Below are 17,493 nucleotides of genomic sequence, written 5' to 3' on the forward strand. Positions count from 1 at the left end.
TTGCTGTAGCAAGGCCAACTCCCCAGCACACATGGGACCTGCTCAGGCTACACCTATTCAGGCTGCAGGAGCACCAGGTGCGCGGGGGTGAGTGTGGTGGAGTAGCAGTCCCTCCCCGTACTGGCTGCCAGCAGCACCACTGGCTTCCATACCATCTCTGTTCCAGGACCCTGGGTTCAGGCAAGCAGGTGCAGAGGCAGGACAGCACAGCCTACCTGCAGGACTGCCCACCCTCCCCTCGCCTTTCTCTCTCTTGAGCAGACAGGTGGCAGCTATGGACAGAGGCACATGGTGCCCAGGAGATGCCCCTTCTGGGGGGTGTGGCTGGTGGGCAACAAGTCACACGGAGCTCAAAGGCCAAGTGCTGGTAGATGGAGCCAGGTTGCAAGACTGTACACGTGGCTCACACTTCACACAACCCTCAGATGCACACATGTGTCTTCAAACAGAAAAGCACACGTGTGCAAGAGCTCACACATGTAGCAGCAGCCAGCCGAAGTCTGGCCCACACCTGCCCCACCTGCCCGTGGCCTGGCAGGAAGTTTCCAGAGCTCCCAGCACCCAAGCCACGGAGGCTCATTGTGAGGTGATGCAATCAGGGCCTCCCCTATTGTTTTCCCCAGGACGAACAAACCTGTCACGTTACAACAACCCCCTCGGCCCAGGCCAGAATGATGCATCGGCAATTAAGGCCTCCATCATTGCAAGCAATTAAAATAAACGCTTTATTTGAAAACTAATTAATTCTCGCTACATAGTTTTCCCATGACAATATCCTAGGAGGGCTTGATTTATGACATCCAATTATTCTTTATTAATCTAATTGAGAATAATCGCATTCTCCTATCTCCGCTGGCTCAGGGCCTGCCGAGAGCGGAGGCCACAGCCCCCTGCAGGCGAGAGTTGAGCGGGCCCTGCCTCGTGGTGCTGCTGGGGTGCCCCCTCTAGCCTTTCCCTGCTGCAGGGCAGAGGAGCGGGAAATTGAATCCGGTACATGACTTGCTCCCTGACTGCTCATGGAGATGCCAAAGCCAAACACCTTGTTTCAAAAACTGAAAAAAAAAAAAAAAAAAAAAAAAAGGAAGTGGGGAGTGGACCAGTGCAGTGGTATAACAGACTAATACTTCGACCAAATGGCACCGGTTCACATCCCAGCTGCTCCACTTGCCTTCCAGCTCCCTGCTTGTGGCCTGGGAAAGCAGCAGAGAACTGCCCGAGCCCTCGGAACCGTGTACTCATAGGGAGACCCAGAGAAGGTTCCTGGCTCTATATGAATTCAGCTCTGGCCATTGTGGCCAATGGACCAGTAAAAGGAAGAACTCTGCCTTTCAAATAAAAATAAATAAATACTTTTTAAAAAATCAGTTTAAAAAAAGTCTATTTGACTCTCTTGGCAAAACTGACAGAGGATGCTACAAATGCTACTCTGCCCCTCCAAAGGCCTTGCAGGTCACAGCTTGGGGCAGGCAGCGCGGCCATGCAACGCCCAGGTGCTGGGCACAGACCTGCCCAGAGCATGCAGGCAGACGGAGCGCCTGTGTGACTCGAGGCTGCCAAGGTTGGGCTGAGAGTGGCTGGCACCAACTTCAGGACCACTGCTCACTTGAGAAATCAACAGAGCAGGGAAGTGGGCCAGAACCGTGCAGCCCACTGGAGGTGCCTGGGCACTATCTCCACCTGTCCCCCTTCCACTGGGTCCTCCCAGGTATGTGTGACAAGCTGCCAGGCACCCGTGTGTCAGACATGATTCCCTGGGGACCTGGGCACTGCACAGGGGTTGGGGTCCCTTCCAGGAAGAGGGGTGTCCTGAATGGCCTTATCCCCGCTCCGAAAGCTGATGAAACAAACAAACAAATATACAAACAAAAGAACCAAAAACCCCACAGCTTCAGGCATGTGTGTTGTGGTGCAGGAGGTTGAAGGACTGCTTACAAGTGCAGCCCATACAGGAGTGCCGGTTCAAGTTCCTGGCTGGGTGTGTGGGGGGACATCTGCTTCCAAACCAACACCCTGTGAATACAGCAGGGAAATGGCAGGTGACAGCCGCCAGTACTGGACTCCGTCATCCTGTCTCAGCCCAGGCTGAATGAATCAGCAAGAAAATTCCTCTGTCTTCCAATCACGCTACTTTTCACAATAAATAAATCTGTACATTTTTTAAAAACCTCAAAGCATTGTTGAATTCATACACACACACACACACACACAGAAGGTTTGGAAACTTCAGAGGCCAATATCATTACAAAAAAATCAACTCAGTGGTGGGGCAGCCGTTGGTCTGGTTATTACGGTATTACTTTAGGATAATGACATCATTAATTGGGTACCTGGTCTTGACTACCAACTACAGCTTCCAGCTGATTTGCTGAGTGTTCCTGGGAGATCTGGAATGAGCTTCTGGTTCCTGGCTTCAGCCCCAGCCATTGTGGCATGCGTACTGAGCCAGATGAGTTACTTCTGTCTCTGGGATACCAACCATAACACTACCACCTCATGAGGTCTGTGAAGCCAGCAGCTGGCTTCTCTCTGGGCAGGGGCTGCACAAGGGAACAGCAGTTCTGGCTGTGCCCTCCTCTATCCTCCTGTTGACAATAGGCAACGCTTGGGGCCTCCTGCAGTGGCTCCTATCACAACTAATTCTCTAATCAAGACTGTAAGATGCAAGACGTGGAGAGAGGCAGCCACAGCTATAAAAAGTAAAGAAGCAAGAGGCTTTGAAAATCTCCCTCTGGAGTACGGCTGCTGGGATCCAGAAGCACCCTGCGCCAAAGTTTCACTCCCTGGACTGCTCACCCATCACACAGGAAAGGGGAAATATATCCGTCTGTCACCACCTCCACCACTCATGGAAGCTGGCATTGCCAAGGGCAAACAGCGGGCACCCCTATCTCCTGGTGTGATGCAACAGGAAGACAGGGTCCCATCCCTGCGCGTTCACCTGCCACACCCTAGAGAGAACAGCTAGCTAGCTGGCACTTGCTAGAAAGGTCAGGGTTCTTGGAGGCACAAAGTGGGGTGACTCTTCAGCGTGAGGTCAGTGAGGCATCAGAGCCAATCACCACCCACACACCTCAGCTCCTACGACCCGGGTGCCGGTGGGCTACGGATTCCAGGGGATTATGTCTCCTTGGGAAGGGTGAACATCAGCAGAACAGTCCTCCTGGCTCCTGCTAAGGCGCCTGGGGGGTGAGAGGCCGTCACGTCTGTAACATTTCTCTAGTGCTCCACCTTGACCTCTGCCTTCGTCTAGGAGATTTAAAAATGTTCATGGAAAACGGGAATGAAAGCAGGTTGATGCTGGTGCAAGACATTCTGAGATGCAGGTAGAGCGCTTTCATAACCAGCATTTTCCATGAAATTCCTCTGCTTCCCTGACTGTGCCTGTTTCCCTCCCAGGAATCTCCTGCAGACGCTACGAAACGGGCAGGCAAAAGAGCGTAAGACTGTGCTAACAACTGGGGTCTCCAGCTGAAGAGTACACAGGTATTTATGATACTACTATTCTTGGCAACTTTTTAATGGGTTTGACCATACAAAAGCAGAGGCCAGAGCCAACGGCAAAATAGGTTAAGCCTTTGCCTAGGGAACCAGCATCCCTATGGGGAGCCAAGTCAAGTCCTGGCCACTCCACTTCTCCTCCAGCTCCCTGCTAATGCACCTGAAAAAAAAAAAAAAAAAAAAACAGAGGATGATGGTCCAAGTCCTTGGGCACCTGTGCCCAGATGACAGACCTGGAAGAAGCTCCTGGCTTCAGATCTGCTCAGCTCTATCTGTTGCTGCCACTTGGGGAGTGAACCAGGAGATGGAAGATCTTACTCTCTGTAAATCTAACTTTCCAATAAAAACTAATAAGTCTTAAAAAAAAAGACTATAAAAAATGAATAATTCTTAAACACACACATACAAAAGCAGAATATGTGAGGGAAAGCAGACAAGCCCCCTTGGACTTGTATCTGGAACACACACAGAGACTGATGGAGCAAGAAAGCAAATGCCAGAAAGAAAAATGGCTGGAAGACGTCAACAGGCACCTCACAGGCAACACCCACATCCCATAAACACATGGAAAACCGTCTAGCCCAATTCATGATCTTGGAAACGCCTGTCAAAGCCCTGATGTGCAATGCCTGCACTCCTAGCAGTTCAGCAAAAACAATTAAACAGTCTGTCCAGCGCTGATGGAGATGTGGCACAAAGAGCAGCCGCTACAGGACAGAGGATGAGCGCAGGGCACCACGGTTTGGTACTTGCTGGCCTGCAGCATGGCTCAGCCACCCTGACTCACACGGGCACCCAAGAACACACTTATACCCAGAAAGGGACTTGGGCCAGAATGCTAATGGCAGGGTTGAGTGAGATGGCCAAATGGCCATCCACTCCAGAATGAGATACATCTGGCACAATCATACTACTACTCATGCTACACAATTGGAGATGAACAAACCTCAGCCTTCAGTGCAGCGAGCTCAGAGCACGAGACTCAAAGAATAAAAAACGAGGCTAAAGATGGAGAAGATATACCCAATTCTTTACCCTTGGAGGACTACAGTTTGAGTTTACTGACTTGGGGCCAGTGCCACGGCTTAGCAGGCTGTTGCTCTGCTTATAACGCTACTAGCATCTCATATGGGCACCAATTCATGCCCCAGCTGTTCCACTTCCCATCCAGCTCCCTGCTTGCTGCTTAGGAATGCAGTAGAGGATAGCAAAGCCTTGGAATCCTGAACCCATGAGGGAAACCTGGGAAAAGCTCCTGGCTCCTAGTTTCGGATTGGCTCAGCTCCAGCTGTTGTGGCTACCTGGCGAGTAAACTGGCAGACAGAAGATTTCTGTGTCTCTCCTTCTCTCTGTAAATCTTTCAAATAAAATAAACAAATCAGAGATGGACAAAGGTTTATGAGGCAAGCACGCACACAAAGGCACAGGTGAAAGGGTCAAGCTCAAGCAGACAAGGCTGAGTTCTGGCCAACGAGTGTTAGATGTGACAGTGCACAGCACAGATAAAACAGTCTTGACTGTGTATCCTCTAAAGATCAGAGACAGAACCATCATCCAGCACAGGGAACAGGAAATGCAAGGCTGATGCTCCTGGGACAACAGCAGAAGATGGTCCTGTTTCAGCTTGACCCTGCTGGGTGGCCATTGCAGCCTTCTGGCGAGTAAAGCAACCCAGGGAAGCTCGCCTCACCTCTCCCTCTCCTAACTCTTTCAAAATAAAATCTTGTTAAAGAAAAAGATGCTCAGTTGTCACAGCCCTCATGGACACATGGCCAGGATGAAGCTTACACAGCCTCCCTCTCTCGGGCTGACAGCCACTAAAACACCAGACAAAAATGCAAACAGCAGGCACAGGGACTCAGCTTGTGATGGGCTTCCATCCGGATAAACCTGTATGGACGTCACCAGGCCAACCCACCAGCCTAGAGCACCAACACAGCACGGCCCAGGGCACCTGCTGCTCTCCCTCATGGCTGCGGGCTGCCCAGCCCTGGGAAAGAGGCCTGAGAGAGCCTGAGGAAAGGCCAGAATCCCACTGTGGACCCCGCTGAAGGCATGCTGCTTTTGCATTATCCCCACCAAACAGAGAAGTCATGAGCTCTGTCCCTGAAAACCCAGCCATGGGAATGAATCCTAGAGGTAAGCCAGGGCTCTGTATGGAGGGACCCTCATGAGGTAAGTCCTCTGGGATTTAGGATGTGTGTGTCTGGTGTTTGCAGAGTGGGGAGAACAAAAACAGAGGCCCCAAGCTCACTGCTAAGGCATGGAGGCCAGACCATACCATCCACTTTAAGACCCGAACCAAGCCTGAAACCGCTGCTCACGTCTCCAGCCAGAGCCCCAAGCAGCCCATGTATGGCACAGAACCACAGGCTGGGGAGTCGGAAGGGAGATTAAAGCCAGAGCCTGCACAGGGCGAGACAGAACCTGTGATACAGATCTAAGCAGGGTGGGGGCCCCCATGCTCACATACACCTCGACACTGTCCAGAGGACCCCATGTCGCAGGCAACCCGGGCCATGTCTGGGGTACAACCCAAGCTCATTGGACTTGCAAACACAGAAGCAAACTGAGGCTGGGTCTCGGGGGCAGCCCACAGATGCCAACCTTGAGACGTCTCAGATGTAGAGGGATCAGATAAAGATTTCCATGCAGCTCTCCAGAGTCCACCCCACGGGGCAAAGGTAAACACACTGGGAATGCACAGAAGGAAAACACGTCCTCGGCGGAGAACAGCAATCACTTTGTAAGGAAACGTGGACGTTGCAGAGCTGATTCAATATCTGAAAGAAACAGACCGAAAAAGACTCAGACGATGCAATGGGAGAGGATGGAGGAACGAAACAGGAAGACTGATCAACAGAAATGACTTAATGTTTAAGACCAGAAAAATGGCCGAGACCCATGACGAGAGCATCGAGGATGTGTGCTGTAGCACCCAAAAATGACACATCCAAGGTAAACAGTCCAGGCAGCAGGTGAAAGATGCCAACGGAAAGGTCCATGCCTAAAAATGTACAACGTAGAGAAAGCCAGAAACATACAGTTAGTAGGGACTGGTGCCATGGTGTAAAGCTGGAGCCTGCAACAGTTCAAGTTCCTGCTGCTCCACTTTTTTTTTTTTTTTAATTGGAAAGGTGGATATACAGAGAGGAGAGACAGAGAGGAAGATCTTCCATCCAATGATTCACTCACCAGGCGGCCATAACAGCTGGAGCTGAGCCAATCCGAAGCCAGAAGCCTCTGTCTCCCACACGGGTGCAGGGTCCCAAAGCTTTGGGCCGTCCTCAACTGCTTTCCCAGGCCACAGGCAGGGAGCTGGATGGGAAGTGGGGCTGCCGGGATTAGAACTGGTGCCCATATGGGATCCTGGGCGTGCAAGGTGAGGACCTTAACCACTGTGCCATCACGCCAGGCCCCTGTGGCTCCACTTCTGATTCAGCTCCTGCTAATGGGCCTAGGAAAGAAGCAGAAGATGGCCCAAGTGCTTGAGCCCCTGCACCCAGCTGGAAGATCAGAAAAAGCTTCTGGCTTCAGACTAGCCCAGCTATGGTCATTGATGCCATACGGGGAGTGAACCAGTGGATATGAGATCTCTCTTCCTTTTAAATAAACACACACGTACAAAACCTAATGAACCACACACGGCATAGACCTGAGGAAGACCTGTCGATTATTCTAGTCTCTGTAAGGACAACTTTTCTCCTATTCAACTAAGCTTGCCTTTCTTTGCTTTCAGGAAGCAAGAGACACTGCTGACAAGGCACATCTGTGATGATGCGAGTGCTGGTTCCTGTTAGAAGCTCAGTGTGGCCCATGAGAGCTCCGTCAGAGTGTGGACTAGGTGTAGCTGGGCTGTAACACTCAACAATAAGAACTGGGTTGGGCCCAGCGCAGTGGCCTAGTGGCTAAAGTCCTCTTCTTGAGTGCACCAGGATCCCATACGGGCACCCGTTCTAATCCCTGTAGCTCTGTTTCCCACCCAGCTCCCTGCTTGTGGCCTGGGAAAACAGTCGAGGATGGCCCAAAGCCTTTGGACTCTGCACCCCTGTGGGAGACCTGGAGGTTCCTGGCTCCTGGCTTTGGATTGGTGCAACACCGGCTGTTGTGGTCACTTGGGGAGTGAACCATCGGATGGAAGATCTTCCTCTCTATCTCTCCTCCTCTCTGTATATCTGACTTTGCAATAAAAATAAATAAATCTTAAAAAAAAAAAAAAAGAAAGAAAGAACCAGGTTGAGTATGGGCCAGTTGGGCAAGGCAGAGTTCCTGCCAGGATAGGAAGTGTACTAGGTCAGCCCAGGCTAAGGACCCACCGGTGTAAGCAAGATCTGCCACTGAGAAGAGACTTGATAGAGCAGCTTGGGGACCTGCTTTGTCAGGGAGCAATCCCTGCAGGTGAGTGCAAGAACCAAAGCAAGGAGCAGCCCAGAGTAGACCAGGTTGCAGTACCTGCCAGCATATGTGTAGCTCAGGTCTGGGGGCAGCCAGACTGGGCCAGTTCATAACACCCACTAGCACATCTGAGACCAGGATGGGATGCAAGACAGGCTGGGTCTGGCCGCATCACCAGCCAGTTCACATTAGGGCCGGGACTAGGGGGCTGACTGTGCTGGCTCAGGCAGCAGCTCCAGCCAGTGCGAGCTGGAATAGGGGCAGACCAGGCTGGGCCAGGCTACAACACCCACCAGCAAATGATAAGGTGAGATGGGCCATGCCAGACTGGGCTGCAGCACCCACCAGTGCACTCAAGACAGGGGCAGTGGGGGTGGGGGAAAGTGAGCCTGGTAGGGGAGTAGTGGGAACTCCATTACTGGGCCACTGCTGATACTGGTGAGCATGATAGCTGGAACTGGGGGCAGAGCAGGTTGGGCAGAGCTAGAACACCTGTTGGCCTACATGTGAATTGGATTGGGGGAGAGCCAGGCTGGGGTAACTGATTGTAACCACTGGTACAGACATGAGCTAGAATAAGGGCAGGCAGATTGGGTTTTGCTGTAGCACCAGCTGGCAAGTGATGGGATTGCAGGCAAGTCCTGTCAAGCTAGACTGCAGAACTACCTGAATAGCGCAATATCCCTGGTAGGGAATGGGTCCAGTGGGGAGGCTGTGGTCTCCTCTCTGATGGGCTGCAACTTCCACTGGTAAGTGTGAGAACCAGGATGGGGGCTGGGCCAGGCTATACAAGTTGGTATGAGTGTGGGCTGGAGGATGGAGTCGGTTGGGTTGAGTTAGGCTTCAACATCCAATGATATATACAAGATCTGAATGGGATGTGGGGTAGACTGAACCAGTCTACTGCACAAGCTAGCAGGCATAGGAACCAGAGCTGGGGGGCTGGTCCAGTGGGGGTTATCGGGGGCTGCAGCTCCTCCTAGTATATGTGAGGACCGAGCGTGGGGTAGGCAGGGCTGAGCTGGGCCACATTGGTTTGCAGAGGAAGGAGGGAAGAACAAACTGATCAACTATCCCAGAAAAGCTTAACAGCAAACTTCTGGACCAATGGAGACTTGGAGGTGGACTGTGACAGCCAATCGACCTTGGAAGGATTTCCTCATCCTTGGAGCAGTGATATCAATAGCATCTCAGAACTATCAAAACCACATGAGCAGAACCCTCAGAAAATGCTCCACAATGGAGACCCTGGGATGACATCGGATGGCAGTATGTGGTGGTTGGGAGACTGGGTGTGGTTTCCCCTCCTGTATGCTCCTCTCCCCCATATACAGAAAGAAGAAGAAAATGTGTAAGCGATGGTCTTACCCCCTATCCCCGATCTTTCCCACCCTGATTAACTATGTAAACATCATCAATAATTTTTAAAAATCTTAATTAAAAAATAAAAGATCAGTCTGGCTAAGGTGAGGCCCTCGTGAGAGGCAGCTGGGTCACAGGAGGAGGCAGGTGGCCCTGCCACTGGAGAGAAACCCTGTGGCCTCAACGTGAGCTCTCGGAGAGCAGCCTGCTTGTTACTAACGAGGGGGCCAGGCTGGACAGCTCTCTGGCTTCCTGTCTGGCTACAGCATCATTGCTTCTCCCATGTGAGCCATGAGCCCTCAGTCCAAACCCCATGTGGAGACCCACCTCCTCTCTGAAGTCAGCCTGCCCAGGCACTTGGTCAGTCACAGGAAATGTCATGGAAGGGCATGGAGAGACAGAACTCTACAAACAGCCCCTTGAGAAACAAGCAAAACACATACACTCAGGTGGGGGACAACTGGGAGAAGCTGAAATTTCAATAAGGCAGAGAAAGGGGAATGACAACCATGAGGGTAAATATTTGAGACTTTTAAAAAAAGATTGATTGAGAAATCAAGTTACACAGAGACAGGGAGACAGAGATCTTCATCTGCTGATTCACTCCCTAAATGGCCTCAACAGAAGAGCTAGGCCCGGTCAAAGCCAGGAAGCAGGAGCTCCTCCCAGGTCTCCCACGAGAGGGCAGGGGCCTAGGCACTTGAGTTACCTGTTGCTCCTTTGCCCAGGCTTTTAGCAGGGAGCTGCGTTTGAAGTAGGGCAACTGGGACACTCACACTGGTGCACGTGCTTCCTGCATTCTGCCCCAGCAGCCCCATAAGAGACATGTGGGGTTGGTAATATTAGCTGCTGGCACTTTCAATAGCAATTATAACCTAACTCAGCTGATGGAGAGGCTGTGTGGTAGACTCACCAGTTTCAATATCTAAAGAGCTGAGGTCATGAGGGATAAGTGTGTGTGTGTGTCGGGGGGCACATGTGGTGGGATCCCACTCCATGAAGCCAAACTCCAGGCCACTCTCCAAGCTGAGTCTCCCATGAAGTCGTCTACAGTGGCATCAGGGACTTAAGAGTTCACTTTGTCTCCATTAAGAGATGTTTATCTGGGCTCCAGGAGTGGGCAGGGAGTCTGGCCATCCTCCCCTTGTTGGTGTGCTGTGCTCCTGTGCTGCACAGGGATTGTGCCACTCCCCTGCCACCATCCAGCATCCGTCCTCATTTCCTCTAGTCAGAACGCACTCGTGCTGCAGTGACCTCTTCTGCACAAAGGACAAGCCACAGGCAGCTTTGGTCAGCCTTGTTGTTGATATTGTTGATATTGTTGAGGCTGAAATTCACAGCCTCAGAAGTTGACACTGGAAGAAAAGAGAGGTCTCCAAACAGCCAGCTGGCTTCTTCATTCTCTAAGCTAAGAAAAAAAAAAAAAAAGAGCAGCAAAGTAAACCCAAAGAAAGCAGAAGGGGGACTGGCGTAATGGCTCAGTAGCTAAATCCTCGCCTTGTGTGCACCAGGATCCCATATGGGCACCGGTTCATGTCCCAGCTGCTCCATTTCTCTTCCAGCTCCCTGCCTGTAGCCTGGGAAAGCAGTCGGCAATGGCTCAAAGCTTTGGGACTCTGCATCTGTGTGGGAGACCCAGAAGAAGCTCCTGGTTCCTGGCTTCAGATCAACTCAGCTCTGGCCCTTGTGGTCACTTGGAGGAGTGAATCGGAAGATGGAAGATCTTTCTCTCTGTCTCTCCTCTCTGTAAATCTGACTTTCCAACAAAAATAAATTTAAAAAATGTGATGAATTTCTGACTTAATACAATTAGAATAACACAGAAGGATTCTCTCTTACAGATATCAGAAATATTGAAAGCATGTTATACCATGACAAACTCAATGTACTTCAATTAGATAACTTCAACAAAACAAAAGTAGAAAGCCACAAACTAGCTGAAGAACAAGGTGAGCAGCAGAGCCCCGTATTGAGGAATGTGTTTTTAGATTAAATCCTAGCAAAACAAAACACATTACAACACTCCAATCTATGGTACCTAACTGGAAAATCGTTTCATTTAAGGAAGAAATACCACTTTAAAAATTAATTTCTTCTAGAAAACAAAATGAGAAGAAATTTTCTAATTGTATGAGATCAGCATTACTCTAATACCAAATCAGGCAAGAGGTAGCAACAAAAAAGAAAACCACACATCAAAATCCCTGGTTTTGAGTCCCCGACTGCTCCCTCCCATTGGTGTGTGCTCCTGAAGGCAGCAGGGATGGGTGAGGGGTGCCAGATCCTGTGACCCACTCAGGGGACCCAGCTCTCAGCACTAGCTGTGGGCAGGGGCTGAGGAGTGAACAGGTACATCGAACAGCTCAATCTGTCTCTATCTTTTCAAACAAACATGAAAATAAATAAATGAAAAAAGCTTTCAGTAAGCATGACCTAGAAAGAAAAAAACAATAAATCTGACTTAAATAGAACTGGATCCTTTTCTTCTTTGAGAGATGGATAACCACTAACAAGGCACAGGCACAGCAGCTCAGCCCATTAAAGGGCTGCATGGGACCCCTGCTTCCTGACTGAGGGCTGTTTTGAGTCCCACTTCCTGTTGATGCACCCAGGGAGACAGCAGGAAGTTGGGTTCCCCCACCCACCTGGGAGACACAGATGGAGTTCCTGGCTCCTGGCTTAGACTGGCCCAAGCCCAGCTGCGGTGGGCATCTGGGCAGTTGACCAGCAGGTGATATTTCTCTCTCTCGTTCCACCGTTTTGTCTTTCAAGTAAATAAATAAAAAGCAAAAAGCAAATCTACAGACAGGAAGGAAATACTTGCACATTATGTATCTGGCAAAGGAATCTGTGTTCTGAGTCTGAGGAATCATCAAAACTGGGTAATGAAGCAAAATATAAAAACAGAATTTAAAATGCACAAAAGATTTGAATATTTCAACAAAGAAGTTATGCAGGAAGAAAACAAGGACACAAAATCATACTTGACATCTTTGTTCACCAGGGGCTACCCCGACGACGGAATAACAAAACGGCAAAACCACCTGGGAATGAATTTGGGTCATTTTCTTAAAAATGCACAAAAGGCCCCAAATGGAAACCGCCAACGTCTGTGAGCAGCTGAACAAACAGTGGCACAGGCACACAATGAAACACACCGGTACTGCACAGTGCAAACGTAGGAAGTACTCACACACACTTCAACAGGAATGAGTCTCAGAATAATCATGTTGGTCAAAAAAAAAAAAAAAAGGCAGAAAAAAAGAGTCAACACTGCCAGTCTATTTATACAAAACTCTAGGAAATGCAAACTGACCTGATGGGACAGCAAGCGGATGAGTTGGGACCTGGGGATGGAAGTGCCTGGGCAGGGGAGCCTCATAGGGACAATGGATGCGCTCCTTATGGTGAGTGTGGTGGTGATGTCACAGGTATGCAAACCATGCAAAACTGACTGAATATCAATTACACTTCAGTAAAAACAACAAACAGCAACCACTAAACAATCCAATCACAAATACACTGAAGGGAGAACAGGCATTTGCCTGCATTTGGGACATCCACTTCCCGAATCAGGCTGCCCGGGTCAAGCCCTGGCACCTCTGGTCCCAAGCCAATGTCCTAACTTATGTGCACCCCTGGAAGCAGCAGATAATGTCCCAAGTATTTGGTTCCCTGCCACCAAAGGGAGGGTCAGGCAGGGCTCCAGGCTCCTGATCAGGGTCCCGCCCAGGTCTGGCAGTAGCAGGCATTTGGAGGAGTGAATCAGCAGCTGGAGGCCTTTCCCAGGCCTGGCAGACTGCTCAACTGGCTAACCCTTCAGTGGCATCCCGTATCAGCACTGGCTTGAGTCCCAGCTGCTCTACTTCCCATCCAGCTCTCTGCTTGGGGCAGAAAGCCAACCTCTATTGCTTTCCCAGGCCACAGCAGGAAGCTGGATGGGAAGTGGAGCAGCCAGGACATGAACTGGTGCCCAAATGGGATTCTGGAGTGTGCAAGGTGAGAATTTAGCCACTAAGCCATTGTGCCAGGCCTGGAACACATACTCCATCTAAACAAACAGACAGATGGAATGTGATGTCCATCACTGTTAGCCAATCAGGGAAGCACAAATTAAACCCATAATAGACACTACTATACACCTAACAGAAAGGCTAAAATCAAGAGGAAGGTAAAAAAAAAAAATAAATAAACAAACTTATAAAGTTAAATCTGCACGCATCGAATCACCCAGGTATTCCACGCCTAGATACTTAGAAATGAAAAGTTACGAGCAAACCAAAACCTTACACAAATGTTCACAGTAAATGTTCACAAATGTTCACACAAATGAGTGTGAAGCTGTGCAGCAAAGGAAGCAACAACGGGTAAATTCAGACACAGCGAGCCTCCCGTGAGTAAGCAAGAGAAAGGCCAGCTACATGTGACTGCACTCCTGAGGCACTGTGGACAAGGCGACTGGTGACCACCATCAGGGGCAGCAGAGTGTCCCTGTGTGACACTGCACCCCCCAATCACAGGTCCTCTGGGGCCTCCTGGCAAGGGCCTTGGGGGCTCCACCCAGCACCTCTGATCCTTGCCCTGATGGCTCAGTCGAGCCTGTTCAGGAAGGATAATCAGCTGATGACTCTCGTCAGAATCATTGCCACTTCCGGAAGACATCTCTTCTTCCTACCCAAGCAGCAGCAGCCACACCCCGGGCAAGAACAAATGACCACCTAAACCACGCTGCTCTCCCCAGCCTGAGCCACATCGCCTGTCTCCAAGATGGGCAGACTCAGATTTAGCCAGCCTCACAGGCAGACAGGAACATGACTAAGCCAAGGCCCAGAGTGGACAAGTGTGCAGCATACAGGTGGAACAGACTCCAGTCTCCTGCTTACCTGACACCATACACGGAATAGGGACCGCTGCCTGCACTCCCTGGGGAGGCCCAGCCACACTCCCCGCTAGGCAGGCCACCTCCACGCAACTTTCCTGATGAAAACAGACAAAAGCAGAGTCTCAGAACTGGTGCCTGGGGCCAGCATGGTAGCATTACCAGCTTATCCTCTGCAGCGCTGGGATCCCATATGGGTTAACAGTTCAAGTCCCAGCAGCTTCACTTCCAATCCAGCTCCCTGCTAATGTGCCTCGGAAAGCTACAGATGATGTGCTTGGGCCCCTGCACCCACATGGGAGACCGAGAAGAATCTCCTGGCGCCTGGCTTGAAATCAACTTAGCTCCAGCTCTGGCCTTTTGGGAAGTGAACCAGAGGATGGAAGATCTCTGCCTCTACCTTTCTCTCCGTAACCCTGATATTTTTTTTTTTTAAGCAAAGTTGCAGAGATGGAGGAATTGAGCTAGATCGGAAGTGGAGTAGTTGGGATTTGAACTGGTGGCCAAATGGGATATTGACGCCACAGGTGGAAGCTTAGCATACAGTGCCATGACGCCAGCACCTCCTTCCCCCAAAACAGTGATCCCTGCCTGCAGCCTCAGCCAGCAGCTCTGAGCACACCCCTGCCCATCTTAAGGGGTGGACACTGTGCAGTCCACCAGGAACTGACCTCCAACCCCTCCCCAGAGCTCTCACTCCTCTGGGTCACTGCTGCCATCTACCCACCAGGCCCCCAAGACTCAGCCTGCCCCACCCAGTCTTGGTTATCTGCTCAGGTGATGTGTAGGTGTCCCGAGGGGTGATCTTGTCCTCTGCGATGCCAGAGACACAGCGTCCTCCCAGTGAGGCCAGGCCTGGTCCTGCAGGGCACAGCAAAGCTGCAGGGACAGGAAGATCCCTATCCCACTGATGATGGCCATCAAGAACTGCACCTGCTAGCAGGCCAAGGAACTGAAGTCGCAGCTCCCTACTCAGGCTCACAGGCTGCTGGAGTGGCCATGAGGTGCACACAGGCCTCTGCCAGCATCACCTGGCACAGGAAAAGAGTAGAGCAACTTGGACCCACCGTGGCATTGTCCCTGCCCCACACAACTGCAGCCCCCTCTCCAGCACTGAGCGCGGGAAGCAGGGCTGCCCATGGTAATTCGAACTTCACAAAGAACACAGTGCGGGCACGGGCTGTGCCGGGCGATGGGGAGTCAAAGGCGCACTTCATAGCTCCGTTCCAAATCCGGGCATTGTCAGGCCCTCTCCCCTTTGAAGCCTCGCTGAGTGATTGAAGCGTCTACTTTCTGAGGGGCAGATAGCACCGGGCCGTAATCTGACTCTAAGCCACGGGATAAAGGTAGTTTGTTTCCTCTCAGCCTATCTGTCAACACCTCCTCAGTAATTAGCCCTAATTATTACAAAGGGCCAGCCTCCCATTCGGTTATTAAATCAGAAATCGTATCGTGGCCGGGCATCTGTCAGCACCCTGCCTGGCGACCTTCAATGCGTTGAATCCTCTTCAGTATCCGCCTCTGGGAGTGCCTGGGGCCGGCAGGGAGGCAGTGGCTTCAAAGATGCAGATCCCAGGCAGGAGGGAGGAATTCCAGGGAGACAGGTGGGTGGGGGCCAAGTAGAAGTCAGGCAATTCTCCTGGCCTGTACCCCACCCCAGTGGCAAGTGCACCAGCACAACCCCTTCCCTCCCCCAGAAGGGGTGCTGAGCCCACCTGCTCGAAGCTACTCAGGGCCTGGGCACCAGGCAGGGCACTGATCAGAAGACAGCTGCCTGTCGGGGACGCAGCCCATGCAACATGTTGGGTGCCAAGCAGCGCCAATCACATCCCTCCTGCCAGCTCCTGTGGCCTGTTCCTCTCCTTAGTGGTGCTGCCACCAAGTCATCAGTCCCTGCTGATGATCCAAGCCCCTAACCATTCACATTGGCAGGGCCAGGCAGGGGCGGGACAGTGGGAGGGGTCTCCCAGATTATTCCTTCCTTGGTGAGTCTGGAAGGCTGTGGGAGAGCACATGGGAAGTAAAGGGCTAGCTGGCCCCAGAAACTGCCAGGCAGCCTGGGGGTCCTGGGGAAACACCCAGGGGAGGGGAGGGGTACAGCTGAACTGCAAGGGCAGGCTGCAGCTGAGGTGTCTGTCACCTTGGGAGCAGGCTGCATGGCCTGTGACAGAGCAGGAAGGAAGCCTGACCCAGAGTGGCATTCGCAGCCACCAGTCTACACCACTTCCAGGCAGAGGTGGGAACCCAGCCAGGATTGGGCTGCCAGCCCTTAGGTCCCCAGAGATCATGCAAAGAACCGTGTCCCTTTATGGGAAGTGTGACCACTCCTGGGCACCAGTTCCAGCTTCGGGGCCTCTCCTATTGGGGGTAGAAACATGGGGAAAGGGTCCCACTTGCAAGAGGGTTCCTGCCCACAGTGGTGGGCACTGTGGGTTGTACACACACATGTGTACCTACCACAGCCAAGTGTCCACAGGTGCAAACAAGGGTGACAGCCTGCTTCTCCCAGCCCCAGCCACGGGTTTGGTAGCTGCTTCAGGTGGCGCTGTCCTCACCAAGGATTACCGACATGCACAGCCTATAATGAAGGGCACCATCGCCCCAGCTCATCACACCTTAGCCCCTAGCATGCAAGCTGTCACCTTGATCAGGAGCACCACTGCACTCACGAGTCAGACCCCAAGGCTGCAGACTGCAGACACAGGAGGAAAAGAGAGGAGAGAAAGGAGGAAATTACCCCCTACCGCTGCCCCCTCCCAGCACCCTCCAGAGCCCCACCAGCAGGGAATCTGCAGACACGGCACCCGTCGGGTGATGGGGTGACCATCCAGGGGCCAATATGGCCCAGAGAGCAAGGACACGCACGCCTCCCACTGTTCCTTTGGCTATATGTGTACTTCAGCACTGTAGTGATCAGCCAGACCACGTGACTGGCCGAGGCCTCCAGCAACCAGCGCAGACTCCGGCTTGGGGCAGCCGCACAGGAGCCAGGTGTGTGGGGCAGGGAATGCCCTGTGCAGCAGCCCCAGGGGCGAGCCCATCCTTGTGCAAGGCGGGGGAAGGCAGACTGGCTTCTCCTGGGTCAGCCTACACAGTGGAAAACACCAGTCCCAACTCAATGGCTTCACACATCAAAAATTTATTTCTTGCTCATATTACACATTCAGCATGGCAACGGAGCGCCCCCCGCTCTGCCCATCACAGGCCTTCCATGGTGACAGTGGCCTCGCCCTCACACCAGCTACGATGACAATGGACTTGACGGGAGCAGCAAAACATGGTGAGTACTGGGCAAGGTCCCTGAGCTGCCAGGTAGGGACAGATTTTTTTTTTTAAGATCTACTTATTTTTACTAGAAA

At 51.7% G+C, this 17,493-nt stretch overlaps 1 protein-coding gene across 2 annotated transcripts in view; it reads right to left on the reverse strand.

The window, feature by feature from the left end:
- GNB1L (G protein subunit beta 1 like) overlaps positions 1 to 17,493 on the reverse strand; it is a 48,809-nt gene that overhangs the window by 23,165 nt on the left and 8,151 nt on the right. The window contains exon 2 of one of the 2 annotated variants that reach the window (XM_041003758.1): positions 6,106 to 6,281. The exons of the other annotated variant lie outside the window; for it this stretch is intronic. The gene's annotated coding sequence lies outside the window, so the exon portion shown is untranslated. The remainder of the gene's footprint in view (positions 1 to 6,105; positions 6,282 to 17,493) is intronic. 2 annotated transcript variants of the gene reach the window in all.

This window comes from Ochotona curzoniae, unplaced genomic scaffold, assembly GCF_017591425.1.
Source record: "Ochotona curzoniae isolate NIBS_2020 unplaced genomic scaffold, NIBS_Ocur_1.0 scaffold_274, whole genome shotgun sequence".
Lineage (NCBI taxonomy): Eukaryota > Metazoa > Chordata > Mammalia > Lagomorpha > Ochotonidae > Ochotona > Ochotona curzoniae.